Here is a 16941-nt window from a genome sequence, read left to right as displayed (position 1 = left end):
CACGGGGAGTAGGAGGGTCGGAGGGAGAGACTCTGGAACCACAGGGGGGGGGGGGAGATAAAGGGAGAAAATGCAGGTAAAAGGGAGGAAGAACTAAGTGCTGCTCTGCTGGAAGGGGAGAGGGAGAGACAGACAGGAAGAGGTGCTGGAGGGAGAGGCAGAGGGATACATAAATGCTGGATCAGCTTGGAGGGTGGGGGCAAGGGAAAGACTGATTGGCTGACTGACTAGGTAAAGAAAGGGGGGAAAAAAGACCCTGGAGACCTAGGAGGGAGACATATTGAACTGTGGGGGAGGGGAGTGGGATGAAAGAGGGAGACATCCTGGCCCCAGGGTGGGGGAAGAAGGGAAGAGAGAGAGGAGAGTGACAGGGAAACAAGAGATGTGAGATATGGAGGGAAACGGATAAGGACACAAAGGGGCACTACTGGATGGGGAGGGGGCTTAGTGACACAGAGGGGCAATACTGATCACAGCAGGGGATAGGGAAAAAAGAGAGGGAAATGCAGGCCAAGGCAAGACAAAGACCTAGATGGGAAACTGCTGAATTTAAGGGCTGGATCGGAACATTTCGAGGGCAGATGCTGAAACTGGAGGAAGGATAGAGACAGGGCTGCAGGTGGTAGAAAGGACGCATAAGGACACAGGAGGATGGTGAACATGGTGAGAGAAAAAATATCAAATGGAAAGAAGACACTGGGACCAAAGCGAATAGAATAACTAAATGCTCAGACTATAAAGGTAGAAAAAAGTATTTTATTCAGAATTTATTAATTGCAATATGTCAGCTTTTGGAAATGTGTATCTGTGATATTTTGCATTTAAGTTTCAATTCCAGTTCCTTGTGTCATATCTGTTGTGTTGTGTTTTTTTCATGTGTGATCAAGGTGCAGTATTCTGCTAGCATGTAGTATTTGCAGTCCTTTTTGTTTTGTTTTTTTTTACTAGGTAGTGTATTGGTGTATTAGTGCCCAGTATAATATTTACAGTGCTGCCATTTCACGCATAAGGTTATAGCTCATCCTGTCCTTGGAGTTTGGCAAGGTTCTCAGTGTGTTTTTGCACAAGTTTGTGTATAGTGTTTTAGAGTGGAGAGATTGTGAGTTGGCCTTACTGAAGTGGCACCAAAACATCACAAAGGGTTTTAGAGCCTAAATCATGAGACACTACCTCTTGAAGGATCTTTAAATAGTTTAATTGTTCCATAGGTGTGTTGGCTGAGGGCAAATAGGATGTGTAAAAGAGAGGCAGACTGACTACAGGCCTCTATGGATGTGTAGGCATCATTTACAAAATCAGAATTTCAATACATTTGTATGATTTGTTGTCATCTCCGCTTCACTCTATTTTTTTAGGGGGGGGGGGGGGATATGGAGTTTGTAATACATAATAGAAGGTGCAGAGTTTTGCTGAGATTATATTCGATCCTGTTGAGAATCCAGATTTCACTCCGGAGTCCCACACAAAAGAATTTGTTGAATGATGCTATCAGTTATAATGTTGGTTTTACCTGATAGCTGAAACTAGCTGGAAGGGGATGATTTCTTTATGCATAGAAGGTCCTGCTGTCTTTCTGGGACGAGGAAGCTACATTACATTGCTAATTTAAAACTGAGTAGGTTGAACTCCGAGTCCTATCCTTTCACCATCCTTACACCATCTGTGTAGGAATGTGTAACGGTGCAGCTTGTTCCAGTTTCCCAATAGTAGGTATATTGGTGCTCCAGAGCCCAGTGTACTATATATAGCACTGTCGTCTGATAGGTGGGTTAGGGCTGTTATGGTGTGGTAAGTATTGTGTTCTAAGGCAGTCCTGGAGTACCCCCTTGTCAGTCAGGTTTTCAGGATAGCCACAATAAATATGCATGACATTGATTTGCATATACTGCCTCCATTACATGCAAATGTTTTTCATGCAGATTCATTGTGGATAACCTGAAAACCTGAATGGCAAGGGGGTACTCCAGGACCACCTATGGAAACACTTCTCTAGGTCCCACTGTAATATTTATAGCACTGCCTTTTCATAGGTGGGTTAGGGCTGTTATGGTGTGGTAAGTTTTCAGTATAGGTTTTGGGTGTCTTTTTGCAGGGGTTTGTGTTATTTCACAAAGTGTCTAGCCCTATTTGAAAGTAGACTCTGGGGCAAGGGCCATCTTTGTTGGCCCTTGACACCCAAAATAAAAAATGCTCCAGACTAGTGTTCTTCACATCCTGTAGAGTCACCACACAAACAAAAGACCATCTTGATTTAAACAAGGTGTCTAGCAGTGGAAGGACTGGGTGTGCTATTCCTGAGGTGATGGTCTTGATTTGAATATTTTTATTTGAAATTAAGATAGGTTGTCTGCTCTGGCCAGTCCAGGGACCTCTTCTGCATCCTGCCTCCTGATGTAACTTACTGTTTCATTGTAGGCAGGACGCAACAGAGGCAGCCTGTATTAATCATTGCCCGCCACAGCCCTTGAGCAACAACACAAACACTTCTGTCTAGCTGACACCAACCTGCGCCTATTTTATAAAAGTCTGCTCCCCCTGAGATCAAAACCTGGCTACGCCTCTGACAACTCCCATCTACGATTGTGTTGTTGCCTGTTACGTCGTACTATCGACATATATAGGGCTAAATTCTTAAAAAGACGCTAAAATGTATGCACTGGGATGAGGCGTGTGAAGTGTAAATGCGATAACAGCTGTTAAAGAATTCTAGTGCAAGTCTGCATTTACACACCTAACTGTAGGCAAGAGCACTTACGCAAACTTAATGGCTGCTGTAAATGTTTGTGTCTAACTATAGGCAGTTAAGCACATAAAAAATAGTATTCTATAACCCATGTGCATAACTACCTCACATGCCCTTGACCCACCCATGCCCCTCCCAGGTCCATGCCCCCCTTGAAGTTGCATGTTCTGGAAAATGAGGGGCCCTTTTACTAAGCTGCGTTAAAAAGTGGCCTGCGGTAGTTTGGACATGTGAAATTGGTGCGTGCTGGACTGCTTTTTTTACTGCAGCTGGGAAAAAGGCTTTTTTTAAAAAAAATAGGGGTAGTAAATGGCCGTGCGCTACAATTAAAAGTAGTACGTGGCTATTTACTGCCTGAGTCCTTATCGCCACCCATTGACCTAGCAGTAAGGGCTCATGAGCTATTCATGTGGTAGTCATGCAGCGCGTGCTAATGTGGCCGTGCTGCTGATTACCACTGGGAACGCCTTCAATGATAGAAAATAGAAAAATATTTTCTGCCATGGAAATGGCACGTGCCAACTAAGAAGTTACCATCAGGTGCCTCTGCTACCCGGGTGGTAGTGTTGATTTGGTGCATGCTACCCGCACGTTAGCCCTATGGCAACCCTTGCCCCAGGTCCTTCTATCAAACAGGCCAGGCACTTTGCAAAATAACACAAAATCCTACAAAAAGATACTCAAAATCTATACAGGAAAAACTTACCAAACCATAATTGCTCTGACCTACCTATGAAAAACAGTGTTATAAATATTCGACTGGGGCCCTAGTGCACCAGTGAACCTGCTATAGGGAAACTGAAGCAAGCTGGACTTTGTTACACAGTCCTACATGGACACTATGTTTTAGCAGAATCCTTCACCTCAGTCAGACATGCAGAACATGGACAGACCCTCACCTGATACTAAATAAGGGACTACAAAAAACACGCAAACAAAAACTGAAATGGAGACCCCCAAGTAAGTCAGACTCTATAAGCAGTAAAAAAAATACTTGTAAAAGAGAAACAGAAGTGCATTTTCTCTTGGTCTCTGCTAAATATAAAAATAGAAAAGATGTACATTTCTCAAAGCAGACACATACCAATCCTTAAAAAGTATTAAATATATATTTTTTCCTTTTTTACTTTCGTTGACTGTGCACTTTTCTAATTGGGTTGGTCCCAGTCTGTTCCACAATTTTTTCTAAGTTGCCTTTCCATTTCTTCTCTACATCTGTCTGGCACTAATCTTTTTTTAAAACCTTTTTATTTTTCTCTTCTCTGCCTCTTTTTACCCCTCATTCTCCCTTTCTCTCACCCTCTAGTACTTAGTTACCTTCTCCCTCTCATCCTCTTTCCAGCAATTCCGTTCCCCCTCTATCTTTCACCTACTCTCTAGTTCCCCATTTCCATCCTCTGTACTCACCCTCTCAGCCCTTGTCTACCCTCCACTGCTTCTCATCCCCTTATCAGCTGTCTTTCCTTCCTTTGCTTGTTTCTAGTCCATTCTCTTACCTTCTACCCCATCTCCTATTGCCTCTCTTTGACAACATTAACTCCATTTCTACCATCATTCAACTCCTTGGGACCTTACTTTTCCACTGCACCCCATCCTGGCCTGGATCACACATGAAAAACACAGAGAGCCCCTGTTCAAATACAGGATAAGCAACCACAAACTAAAAGTACTAATGTAGACCAGTGCCGTAGCAAGGCCGGCTGACACCCGGGGCGGGTCGCCACTGCGCCCCCCCCCCCCCCCGGGTGCAGCACGGCACGCACCCCCCCTCCGCGACACATTCTTACTTGCAGAGGATGGGCGGGAGGGCCGATCCGCCCCAAGTGCACGTCGCTTGAAGCTGCGTCGGCTCCGCTGGTTCCCTGTTCTCTCTGCCCCGGAACAGGAAGTAACCTGTTCCGGGGCAGAGGAAACAGGGAACCAGTGGGGCCGACACCCCCCCAGCACATGCACCCGGGGCGGACCACCCCTCCCGCCCCCCTTTCCACGCCACTGATGTAGACAAAAATTAAACAAACCCGAGATGCCAGACTCTGCATGCAGTGCAACACCAAATAGAAAGAAATGCATTTAATCTTTACAGTACAAAATGTAACTGGCAGATGTAAATTCTCAAAACTGAAAATAAAATAATTTTTCCTACCTTTGTTGTCTAGTGATTTTATTTTTCTAATCATTTTGTTCCCAGTCTCTGGATCTGTTTCCCTACCTCCGTGCAGTTAACAGTGTCCAGCCTCTTGTTTGTCCTATTTTTTTTCTCTCCTCCTTTCTTCTTCACTTCCTGCCCTACATTCATTTTTAGCACTGATCTTTCACTTTCTTCTATTTTTCTGCTTCCTTCCAAATCTATCTAGTTTTCTGCCACTTCTCCTCTCTTCAATCCATGTGCAGCATTTCCTCCTTCTCTTCCATCTGTGTGCAGCATGTCCCCCTCTTCCTTCCCTTCCATCCATGTGCAGCATGTCCCCTCTCCTCTCCCTTCTGTCCATATGCAGCATGTCCTTTCCCTTCCCTTCTGTCCATATGCAGCATGTCCCCCTCTCCTTTCCCTTCCATCTATGTGCAGCATGTCCCCCTCTTTCTTCCCTTCTATCCATCCTTGTGCAGCATTTCCCCTCTCCCTTCTGTCCATATGGCAGCGTGTGCCCCTTTCCTCTTCTATCCTCTCCTCTCTCCCTTCCCTTCATGCAAGTGCAGTTTCTTTCCCTGGCCCTGCGGGTCCATCATCACTTCCTTAACCTCACTTTATGTCCTCCCTCCCTCCTCACAGACCCTACAAACTTACAGAGTTCGCCATCATTGCGGGCAGTGATTACCATTGCCTCCCTCCAGTGGCCTCGAGGCTTTCCCTCTACCGCATCTTTCCTACATGGCAACAGGGGCTGACCAGAGAGAGCCTGTTGTAATTGCTGCCGGGCTGGCAGTGCTGATGAACTTCAAGTTTGTAGAGCCCATGGGGAGAGAGGAAAGGAGATGCACAGCTTTGGCAGTAGCTTTCACTGGGGGTGCAAATTAGAATTTTATTTTGAGGGGGGGGGGGTATTTTCACCCCCATAGCAAAGCCTATGCCCTGGTCATACAAGTACAAAATCATCTTCGGTCACACTGGTTCTTACTCAGTGCAGTTCAAACAATTTGCTTCGAATTGAAACACTTCTCTATTTCAGAGGTGTGTGGAACCTAATTCAGATTCTGGCTTTCATCCTGATATGAATACTCCCTACTGTGAGATTAGCATAGGAAATAGCTGCAGAGTTTCAATTTATATGAAGTTTGAGTCAGCATCTAAAGCAGAAATAATTGCCATCTTTTTTTCAGCAGTGGTCAGCCAAAAAGTTATTCAGTCAGTGCATTTTTTAAAATTTGAATTTAAAGTTACTTACATTTACATGAAGCAAAAAGAAATAACAAGTCCACATCAATGGGAGAGAAAAGATACATACATACAAAAGAAAGAAAAAAAAAAAACCTAAAGCAATCAGATGTACAAAACATCATATCATAGTGCACAACAATAAAGACCTGTCTATGAATCATTCCCCCGACTAACAAGAGAAGAAATTAAACAATCACATCTTTTCCTTATCAAGCAATAAATGCTCTGTCAGTGCATTTCATTGGAGCATTCAGGCGTGATCTGCATTTCCACAGAATTTGGCCATTATCAGGGCTGTCACAAGTTCTGAGCAATGAGTAGGGTAGGATTAATGCATAAGCAAACTAGGCATATGCTTTGGGCCCAATGTCAACTATCCCTACCTGAGAAAGGTAAATTCCTGCCAGATATGGGTGACTTGGGGCCAGAGTAGGGTTGGAAAGTAAGGCCAGGGTCAGGCAGATTTCTAAGGTCTGTGTCCTGAAAATAGCACGGACAGATCAAGAACAAGTATGCATATTTTATATCGCATTTATATCATATGCACAGGGGACAGAGTTGGGTTTGGCAACAAAGTTATGAGGAGGATGTCAAGGGTGGGGGGGGGGGGGGGGGAAGGAGGGATTTGTCCTTAATGCCTATTTTGGCATGTTTGAAGGTGTGTTTGGTCTGGCTCTTTCTATCCAGCAAAGAGTCGGGGGGAGGGGGGGTCTAGATTAGACGTCTTTTCGCAACAACGTTCATGGGGGAAGTTTTGTTCCTGGGATGAGCTCTGGAAGAGTTTAGAGTTAGAAGGATTTCTGTTGTTTGCATTCTTTCACTAACAGCATATTGCCACAAACCCTAATTATGTAGATAGCCCCCATAAGAACTGCTAATCAGCTTGAGAGAGTGGTCTTGCAGTCTTCAATATTTAAAGAGTAAATGGGAAGGATTTATTGGCTATTGGGGGGGGAAGGAATTGGGTATGTCATTGGATGATGTAAGTGAGGGTGTGGAAGAGCTCCATGGACTTAGATGTAGTTATGCAGCAGTATCAATTTATGCTGCTATCCTATTAAACTCCAGCATTTTTGCATGTAGTGGATGGTGGAAAGACAAACACTGGAGAAGATGCGAGGAGCAAGGAAGTCTAGCCCATACTGTATACCAATGTAAAGAGTTTTGGAAGTTTTAGGGAAGGATCAAGAGTGATACTCACTGTACTACTTGCTCTATATTACTTGCCTAAAGTGGAAGAGGAGAAAGGAGTTGGGCCCCTTAACGAAAAAAACTGGTGCTAGTGGAGAAAAGGGTCATCTTATGTTCTTATTTTGCAACAATGGTGAAAGATAGCTTCTCCCAGGGTGGAAGAGTTAGTGTAGTATAATGGAGCTGTTGATAGCACGTAGGAAGGAAGATATGAGCATACAACTACCATAACTCTCCTACCACTCTCCCTATCTCATAACCCTACCTAAACCATCTCTGTCCCACTTGGCATTCTGATCAACCCAACCAACACACCTCTCTCATCACACCTCTCAATTATTGTTAGGATTATGAAAAAAAATGCTGTAACAGGGGTCCATTCACTCATCATCTGCTCATATCTTCCTTCCTACGTGCTATCGATGATGAGTGAATGGACCCCTGTTACAGCATTTTTTTTCATAATCCTAACAATAATTGAGAGGTGTGATGAGAGAGGTGTGTTGGTTGGGTTGATCAGAATGCCAAGTGGGACAGAGATGGTTTAGGTAGGGTTATGAGATAGGGAGAGTGGTAGGAGAGTTATGGTAGTTGTATGATTCCCATTAGACTATGAGTATTGGCAGGATAGGGAGTGTGTATTTCATTATTTCAGTGGAAGATGGGAGAAATTTCTGCTTATTTGTGTGATTTTATATGTTTTGTGATTGTATTGTAATAAAACATTGGTTTAAAAAAATACCTTGAAGATCTTGCTCTCTGTTTTGTGTTGATTAATGATAATTCCATCCTTACTGTATTGCCCAGACAAATAAAAGGTACAGAAAAATTCTTTGTAGACAAGGTACATTTTACAGAAGCAAAACCCAACCTCTACACTAACTCTTTCTAGTATTTATCCCACTACTTCTGATTTTGACCTTTTGCCCTCCAGAATGATAAAAAATTCATTACAGACTTTAGTATCCATTTATTCTTTCCATGGTAAACACCACTTTAGACACTGGGGATTTTTCATCACTTTGGAGACATACACCGTTAGACCCATATTGAAATAAAGTATTAAGGGATAAACACAGAGTATCTCTGTAGAAAAAGGATGGAATCCAATTGAAGCAAAACTTAAATGGCCTTATAGCTGGAGTGACGGCAGCTTCACAGGTTGGAAAGTAAGACCATGCCAGGCAGACTTCTACGGTCCCGTAACTGGCAAAGACAGATAAGGATCGAGGCTAGAGTGGGCTTTGACGGCAACTCCAGACTCGTGCTAGGCAGACTTTCTAAGGTTTGTGCCCCAAACTTGGTTGGGAGAGATAGAGATTAAGTATGCCATGATTAAGTTTAATCATGAAGAAGTGGAACCAGATACAACTCTGGCCACCTTTTTGGGCAGACTGGATAGACCATGCAGGTCTTTATCTGCCATTATTTACTATGCTAAGTTCAATTTTATTTGATATACTGGTATGCGTACACAATAAATCTAAGCGGTTTACAATTCAAATCAATGATAATGGGGAAGAGGGTACATAAAATCAAAGAACAAAATAATGCAAAAATTAGAGAAACACATAATAATCAAGAGCAGTCGGAAGGGGGAGAGATACATTGGGAGAGCCGCAATAGGAGAGAATAGTATTACATTTGCCAAAAGGGTTAAAAGGAGAGGTATAGAGGGCAAAAGAGCAGGAATGTAGCAATGCCTGAGAGAATAAGTGTGCTCTAAGGCAGCCCTAAAATTTTACAAGTGAAGGTTTGGTCTTAAGGGAGATAGGGAGAGCAATCCACAAAGTGGATGCAGCAACACTGAGACAGGTGTTACTTAGGGAGTCAAGCCATTTGTGACAGAAGGAGGGAACCTGAGTAAATGTTGTTGGGAAGAGTGAAGAGCGAGATGAGGGGACTAGGACACAAGATGTTTAAATAGAAATGTTGGAAAACCAGAATGGAATGTGTGATGGATAGTGGTAGAATATTTAAAAGGAATCCGGAAGGAAACAGGAAGCCATCATGAAAATTACAGAATGATCTCTAATCTGTTTATAAGATCCAGTAACCCTCAGCGAGTAGGTATGAATGTGTTCTTTCCTTTTTTGTCAATGGAATATATCCTTTTTTGTAACTGCCTTGGCCTTTTGATAGTAAAGGTGACATATCAAATTAGTAAAGGTGATATATCAGATTTTTAATAAACATAAATGTACTAAACCAAAAAGGAAAGAAAGAGAAATAGCTGCCAAACTCAGGCTATGCCATATACGCCTTATTATCAGAACCTGACATGTCCAAAGATTGACTGAATAAAGGTATCAGTTCCATTTTATTCATTCATTCATTCATGTATTTATATACTGCTTAGACCTAAATGATTTATAGTTTCATTTTACAGGTACTGGGTCTGTCTGTAATGGGCTCACATTCTAAGTAGTTGTACTTCTGTTCTGTTGTACCTGGGACAACGGAGGGTTAAGTGACTTGCCCAGGGTCACATGGAACTGGAGAGGGAATTGAACCTGGTTCTCCAGGATCTCAACCCAGTGCTGACCATCAGGCTGCAGCGGGAATTGAACCCAGTTCCCCAGGTCCACAACCCATTACACTAACCATTAGGCCACTCCCCCATTCATTTGTATTTCTTGATGTTTAATTCATTGACTTCTGATAATTTGCCTTTATGTTGTATAGTGCTGTAGGGGTCAATATTGTCTCCACTACTATTTTTGTTTCAATTTGTTTCTGAACCCTTTGGCATTGCTGGTACAATTGCTTGGTATCAGCAGCTATTTTTGTTGTTGTTGTTGATGATGTCCAATTGAGAGCATAGACTGGCCCCATTCTTCCAAATCTCACTATGTTCAACAATTGTCTGGCTGTTATAGCAGAAGGATTGCCTAAAATTAAATCCTTTGAATTCCAAGTGGCCATGAGTGACAGGGTGTTCTTCAATCTCCAAGAGTACCCTAGTTTTGTTGCTTTGACTCTCAGCTCATAATTGACCATCAGCTATTGACAGTAGCAAGGGCATTGCTACCATTAGGTGAACCCTGCAAACTGCCCAGGGCCGCCCAATGATAGGGGCCCCCTGCAGGTGCATGCTCCCTCCTGTTTTGTAAAGATATGCAAGTGCGTATGTGACTTTATAAAATATTACTGCAAATCCAGCAGCCATAGGACCCACATTCAAGGTGTAAATGTTAGAACATGTTTTATGTGTATATGCACATATTTTATTAAAATACATGTGTAAATTGTGCTGCTGTACAACAAGTATGCACTGACTTAGGCATGGTCTAATTTTATAAGAGCCTGTACACACATGTAAAATGCCTTATTTATTTATTAAGATTTATTTACCGCCTTTTTGAAGGAATTCACTCAAGGCGGTGTACAGCAAGAATAAGTCAAACATAAGCAATAGACAATTACAACAGTAAAAATATTCAAACAAAAATACATAGTATGACATAGTATGCTACATCAACATTTCCTAAGTCAGTCCTGGAGTGCCCCCTTGCCAGTCAGGTTTTCAGGATATCCACAATGAATATGTACACTGCCTCCATTGTATGCAGATCTCTTTCATGTGTATTCATTGCAGATATCCTGAAAACCTGACTGGCAACGGGGTACTCCAGGACCGACTTGGGAAGCACTGGATTATATTAGAAGATAGTTACTTACCTCCAGATTCTATAAAGGTCACCCAAAGTTGGGTGCGTGCAGCTGAATTAGTTAACAACCCAATTACAATCAATAATTGGATGCTAAGTCAATTATTGATGTTAATTAGCACTAATCTGGATTTGCTCATACGTTCTGTTCTATAACCCTGAGCGCCTAAACCCCACAGTGTGCAACCCAAAAGAGGGCATGGCCATGGGAGGGGCATTCCAAAAATGTGCTTACAGTGTTGCAGAATAGCTCCGTTTACATGCCCAGACACATGCCCAGGTTTCTGCTAGTGTAAGTGGTAGAGCCCAGGTTTGGGGCTGGGAATCAGCGCAATGTGCTATTCTATAATGGGCTCTCAGTTCAGGGCGCTCTGTATAGAATAGTACTTGGTACTCATTTTTTCAGCGCTAAGTTTTGAGAGCCACTTACCGAATATGGTCCTTAGGGTGGGGGAATGCCAGTCGAGAAGGCATGATTGGAGCAAACGGCGACTGCAGCTTGTTGACTTCAGAATGTCTACTGATTAGAGGTGTTGTAATGTCTTTATGAATGTTTTTATTTATAAACCTGTTTGATTCAACATTTCTTGATGTTGGCAGTCTATAACATTTGAATAAAGATAATGAAAGAAAGACCTTGTAGATGAGGTCGGCTCTAGTATATAGACAGGACTAACTGTATGGTGTTATAGGTATCTTACAGGAGTGCTCTCATACTGTCACAATGAAATAATAACATATTTATTTATTTATTTATTTATTGTGAACATTTATATCCCACATAATCCCACTAAGGCAGGCTCTATGTGGCTTACAACATGTAATGAAAGAACAACATAAGACGTCCAGTACAAAACAGAGAATAAGGTTGAGAAGGGGGAGGGGGAAACAGCAGGAAAAAGGAGTGCGGGATTGCAAGAGATCAAGCTGCAGAGGAGTATGAGCGATCACAAAGATAGGTCTTTAGGGACTTCTTGAACAGCCTGTGATCGGCTGTCTCTCGTAACGTGGATGGTAGAGCATTCCAATAATGGGGACACATAAAGCAAAAAGAGGAGGCAAAAAGTAGTTTGTATCTTAAGTTCCGGCAGTTAGGAAAGTGGAGAGTGAGATAGGTGTGGGACGACTTCTCTGAATTTCTGGGAGGGAGGTCAATCAGGCTGTTCATATCTTGATATTGTACATGATTTTATGCTCCCAAACAGCTATGATCTTATTACTATGCAACAAGTTATAGGATGCCTGGAGCTGTGTGGGACAGGTTTTTAAAAAGGTTATTTATATAATATACATGGGATTTAAAAAAAACATTTGGATAAGGTAAGGAGCCAGAAATGAAAATAAAGCATTTGTGTTCTCCTTGAACCTTTAATAATAGAAATAAAAATGTTTGTGTCTATGTCTTACTACGCCTTTTTATTTTAATCTTTAAAGATGTCCATCATGCTGCCTGTATCTCTTCATCATCTCGATGTCTTCATCTCATCCTGTATACTGCCCTTCCCTTTCTCCTGGAAACTACTGGATCCTTTGGTCTTGAAGACTTTATTTCATCTGTTAGGAGATCCTATCTTGTAATCTTCAAAATGAATGCCACCAACAGCTAGAATCCTGATGTTACAAAAATGAAAAGAGGGTAATGCCTGTAAGATAATATCATCCAAGATACAGTATAACAAAACCACTACAGGGAGTGGATTTTTCCAGTCAACCTATGCCATGTTCAGAATTATACAGAAGACATTCTCACCCAAAATGGATAGTTGGCGAGATTCATAACTGAAATAGCATGAAAGCTTATCAGCAACTGCACAGCTTTACCATTCCAGGGGCCTTGTCTATAACCCTCTGCAAGGGAAAGAAAGCAGGATTAAGCTACAGACTGATCTTTACAGTCCATGCCAGAGGATGGTTTCCCCTAATAAAGCTGTCAACAAAAGGCACATGTTCCTGGAAGAAGGCTCTGTCCTCCCTAACAGGATTAGAGGAGAGACCTATTTCAGTCCCAGCAGAGCTGTGTCAGTATGCTAACTGTGCCTGCTGATGGAGTGAAAGGCCTTGTCACACTTTACTAAGCATTGAACATGCATGTGTACTTCTAATGGGAAGCAAACGAGGAATTAGTGATCCATAGGAAAACTGAAGAATGATTTCTTTTTTTGTGGAGTCAAGTTACAGTTAAAAATGTTTAATCGGCAGTGCATTTATTTACTGCCTCTCATCCTTCATCATGTGGCATTTTCTGATTTTGAGTGAGCCCTGGTGCATTCTAGGAGTTTGTTTTATACCACTATCCCATTCCCCCAGCTCCACACCCAGTAATTTCTCCTGGAAGAGGAAAGAAGGCCTCGCTTACTGGGTTTCTATTCTCTGCAGCTGCTGCTCTAACCAAATTAGTCTCCAAATGACTAGGGTTGTGCATGAAATGTAATAGCCTTTTACCATATAGTCATACTCTGTGTGTTCCCTCTCCCCTCTTTCTACCTTATGTCAAGCTCTTCTGCTTCACTTGAAGTACATTGCCTGAGGGAGGGATCTTAGCAGTCCTGAGAGCTTGCATGTTAAACCATTCAGCAATCTGTACCCAAGTACATGCTTGGTTTAGTCTGCACTAATTTTTATTTGTTTGGAGTTCTGATTGAAAGCTGGAGGGGGATAGTGTGTTGTCAGTTTCTATTGGGGGGGGGGGGGGAACTTTGATTGAAGCACTGGATACTAATACTGTACCACGCTACTAGAAAGTAGTGTTACATATAATGGATACTCTCCAGTTAAACCTCCATGGCTCGACCAGAACACTCCTTGCTCACAAATCTCATCCTATGAGATATATTCAAAAGCCCCAGCATGTGGTTTACTCAGAGGAAACAGGAAACGTTTGCTGTCTTTCAAAGCCATACTTCACACAAATGCTGCATAAACTATACTAGAAGATTTTATAACGTTCAGTATTTAACATGTAAGAATTTACACAAGTATTGGCTTCCAACCCAGCCACCAAGGAGGAAGCACACATGTTCAAGAAGAGAGATGGGGGAATCCCACCATTTGAATTAGGGGCATAGCCATGGCAGGCCAGAACCCTTCCACTTTTGTCTCAGGCCCACCCTGCAGTCAGGCACATCCTTTGTGTAGCTAGCAGGGATCCCCAAGCCCTGCCAACTGAAGAAATCTAGACTCCATCCCAAGTCAGTTAAAGCACAACTATCAGCAGCTCAAAGTACTGTTAGTGATACTGGCACCTTAGGCATGTGCAGTTCTCACCAGTGGCAATAACCCTGAGTGGGCCTGGGCCCCCCTCCCCCGCTTTGGGCTCAGGCCACCCCCAAATTGCATCACTGTCCGTTGCTATAGCTGGTGGGGTTCTCCAAGCCTTGCCAGTGGAAGAAATCCTCCTCTGGTGGCCAGAAACTCTCCAATAATGGTAGTTGGTGGCCTTTTCCATGGGTTGCCGTCATGCTGGCCCCTTCCCCACATGTGCACAGGGTAGGGGGGGGGGCGGTATAGCAGCAATCCATGGAATACTCCACAACTGATCAGAGAGTTTCTAGCCACCACAGGAGGATCTGCCACTGGCAAGGCTTGGGGATCCCTGTCAGCTCAGGTATTTTGGGGGTCATGGGAGGGGGGCAGGGAGAATAGGATGAGGCAGAGAGTGGGGTGGGGCACAATTTTGTGCTTCCCCCTCTTTGGGCTCAGGCCCTCTCCTAAACTGAATGTCAGTGACTATATGACTGGTTCTCGTGGCCTGTGAGAATTGAGCATGCTTGCAGTGCCAGTATCAGCACAGCAGCTCAAAGTGCTGTTGCTGACTGCCATATGTTAGCTTGCTTAGGGTGGGCTCCAGATTTCTTCAGCTGGTAGACAATGAAGATCTCCACCAGCTAAGGTAGTTTTCATTAATTTTTTTTTTGGGAGGGGGTGTGGCAGGAGGGAGGGAAGAGGAAAGGGGTGCCTAGTTCCTATGTGATCTGTTGCACCAGCAACAGCCAGTGTGCGATAAGTTCTGCTTTGGATCAGATACACTTCTCTGAGGGTTTGTTCCGGAGCAGCACTTTGTGTATTGGTCCTTTTTATTTGAGATATTTATGAGAGCTCATAAGAAGCTTGTTGTATGTTAAAACTTATACTGATGCAGACAGAGGCCGAAATGCGACCATGTCAGATGTTTTGTCTTCAATAAAGTTTGTTTGTACACCATACTGCCCTCCTGTGGTTGGTAGTGGTCAACTTTTGTCCATCCACCTCCAAATAGTCTATCCACACCACTGATTTGAATTATTCTTTTCTGATACACCTTAGAAACAAACATCAGGGAAAGATGTTGCATGAGTGCAGAGTTGTACTGGATAATGGAAATGGGGTCCCATTTTTAGCTGTTTTAGCAACCATGTGCTCTGCATGCAGTTATGCCGGAACCATACACACCCTACTTCATTCTACAAAGCCAAATGTAAGAAAGTGGATTTAGACCACTCTGAAACACAAAAACATAGAAAACGACAGCAGATAAAGGCTGTAAGATCTGTCCAGTCTACCTCTTCCAAGCATGTGTAACCTCTGTGGGCATCAGGATGGGTTCTTATAAGTATGTTTAGGCTAGATTGTTAGGTCAGAGCCAGGAGACTGAAAGGCACTACAAACCACTAACTCAATACTCTCCTTTCATCCAATAAATCAGTCCAGGCCAGTAGTTGCAAAGTCTAACCAAAGGTTTACTTAACTAACTACTACTACTAACTAACTAACATTTCTAAAGTGCTACTAGGGTTACGCAGCGCTGTACAATTTAAACATAGAAGGACAGCCCCTGCTCAAAGAGCTTACAATCTAAAAGACAAGAGAACAATCTAAAGACAAGTGTACAATCTAGAGGACGAGTGAACAGTTAATCTGATAGGGTGGATAGATTGAGGCATTCTATATTTCTCAAGCGGTTAGGCGCCGAAGGCAGCATTGAAGAGGAATTAAACTTAAACTTGGAAGATGAAGGAAAAAACAAGGGGCAACTTTTTAGCATCAACTATTTACAGTCAATAATAGAAGAAGGTAATATCCAACACTAACAGTCTCTTATTAAGTAGTTTGCTGAATCCTCTGCCTTGATAGAGGTCCAAAGAGTAAAATGTTCTTTGCAGTTGAGCACTTCTGGACCCCACTTTCAGAGAAGAGCTGCTTGTTCGCAGATTTCTTTCATACAGTAGCTCTCTCTCAGGGAGCTGGGCTGTAGGAGTGTGCAGGTACAAAGTCCTCTACAGGAATTCCCTTCTTCAATGGAAACTCAACCACTGGGGTTATCTGTCCTGATGTCTCTCTTTTTTTTTTTTTTCTGTGAAGGCAGTATTGGTGGTCTAGTCCCTGCACCAGTTTCCACCAGGAAATAGTGAAGCAACTGTATAGGTTTTGTTACTGTTTCCTCACCCCTTTTTTCCCCTTGTGCACTGGCTGTCAGTCACAACTTCCATAGGCTCAGTATTTATTACCCTTAGTTTCCCTCCAAAGAGATGTCTTGTCCTATTACTGTCATCCTTGATTCTAGAAACTATGAAAGCTTTCCAAGTCAACATTTCACACCTCTGTCATTGGTAGAGGCAATAGAGATCACTGCCAAGCTGTTTCTAACAAGAATCTGTATGTCCTTTATACCTTTAATCATGGGCCCCAAATCCAGTCAGTAAGGGGGAAATACATGTGTTAAGGGAATTAACATGCGCTAACTGCTAAGAAGCCCATTTTATGGTCTACTAGTAAAAAAGGCCCGTTTCTGACAGAAATGAAACGGGGCGCTAGCAAGGTTTTCCTCGGAGTGTGTATGTTTGAGAGAGTGTGTGTGAGAGAGAGAGAGAGTGAATGTGCGAGTGTGTGTGTGTGTGACAGAGAGAGAATGAGACTGGGTGTGAGTGTGTCTGTGAGAGTGTGTGTGTGAGATTGAGTGTGTGTGAGATTGAGAGTGTGTGCCA

At 42.9% G+C, this 16941-nt stretch overlaps 1 protein-coding gene across 1 annotated transcript in view; it reads left to right on the top strand.

Moving 5' to 3' along the window:
* The window catches only part of CDK15 (cyclin dependent kinase 15), a 196450-nt gene extending 181922 nt beyond the window's left edge, over nt 1-14528 (top strand). Inside the window, exon 15 of the mRNA XM_030209325.1 lies at nt 12416-14528. The gene's annotated coding sequence lies outside the window, so the exon portion shown is untranslated. The remainder of the gene's footprint in view (nt 1-12415) is intronic.
* Nucleotides 14529-16941: the final 2413 nt, after the last annotated feature.

Source organism: Microcaecilia unicolor, chromosome 7 (genome assembly GCF_901765095.1).
Source record: "Microcaecilia unicolor chromosome 7, aMicUni1.1, whole genome shotgun sequence".
NCBI classification, from domain to species: domain Eukaryota; kingdom Metazoa; phylum Chordata; class Amphibia; order Gymnophiona; family Siphonopidae; genus Microcaecilia; species Microcaecilia unicolor.
This window is presented reverse-complemented; position numbering and strand designations above follow the sequence as displayed.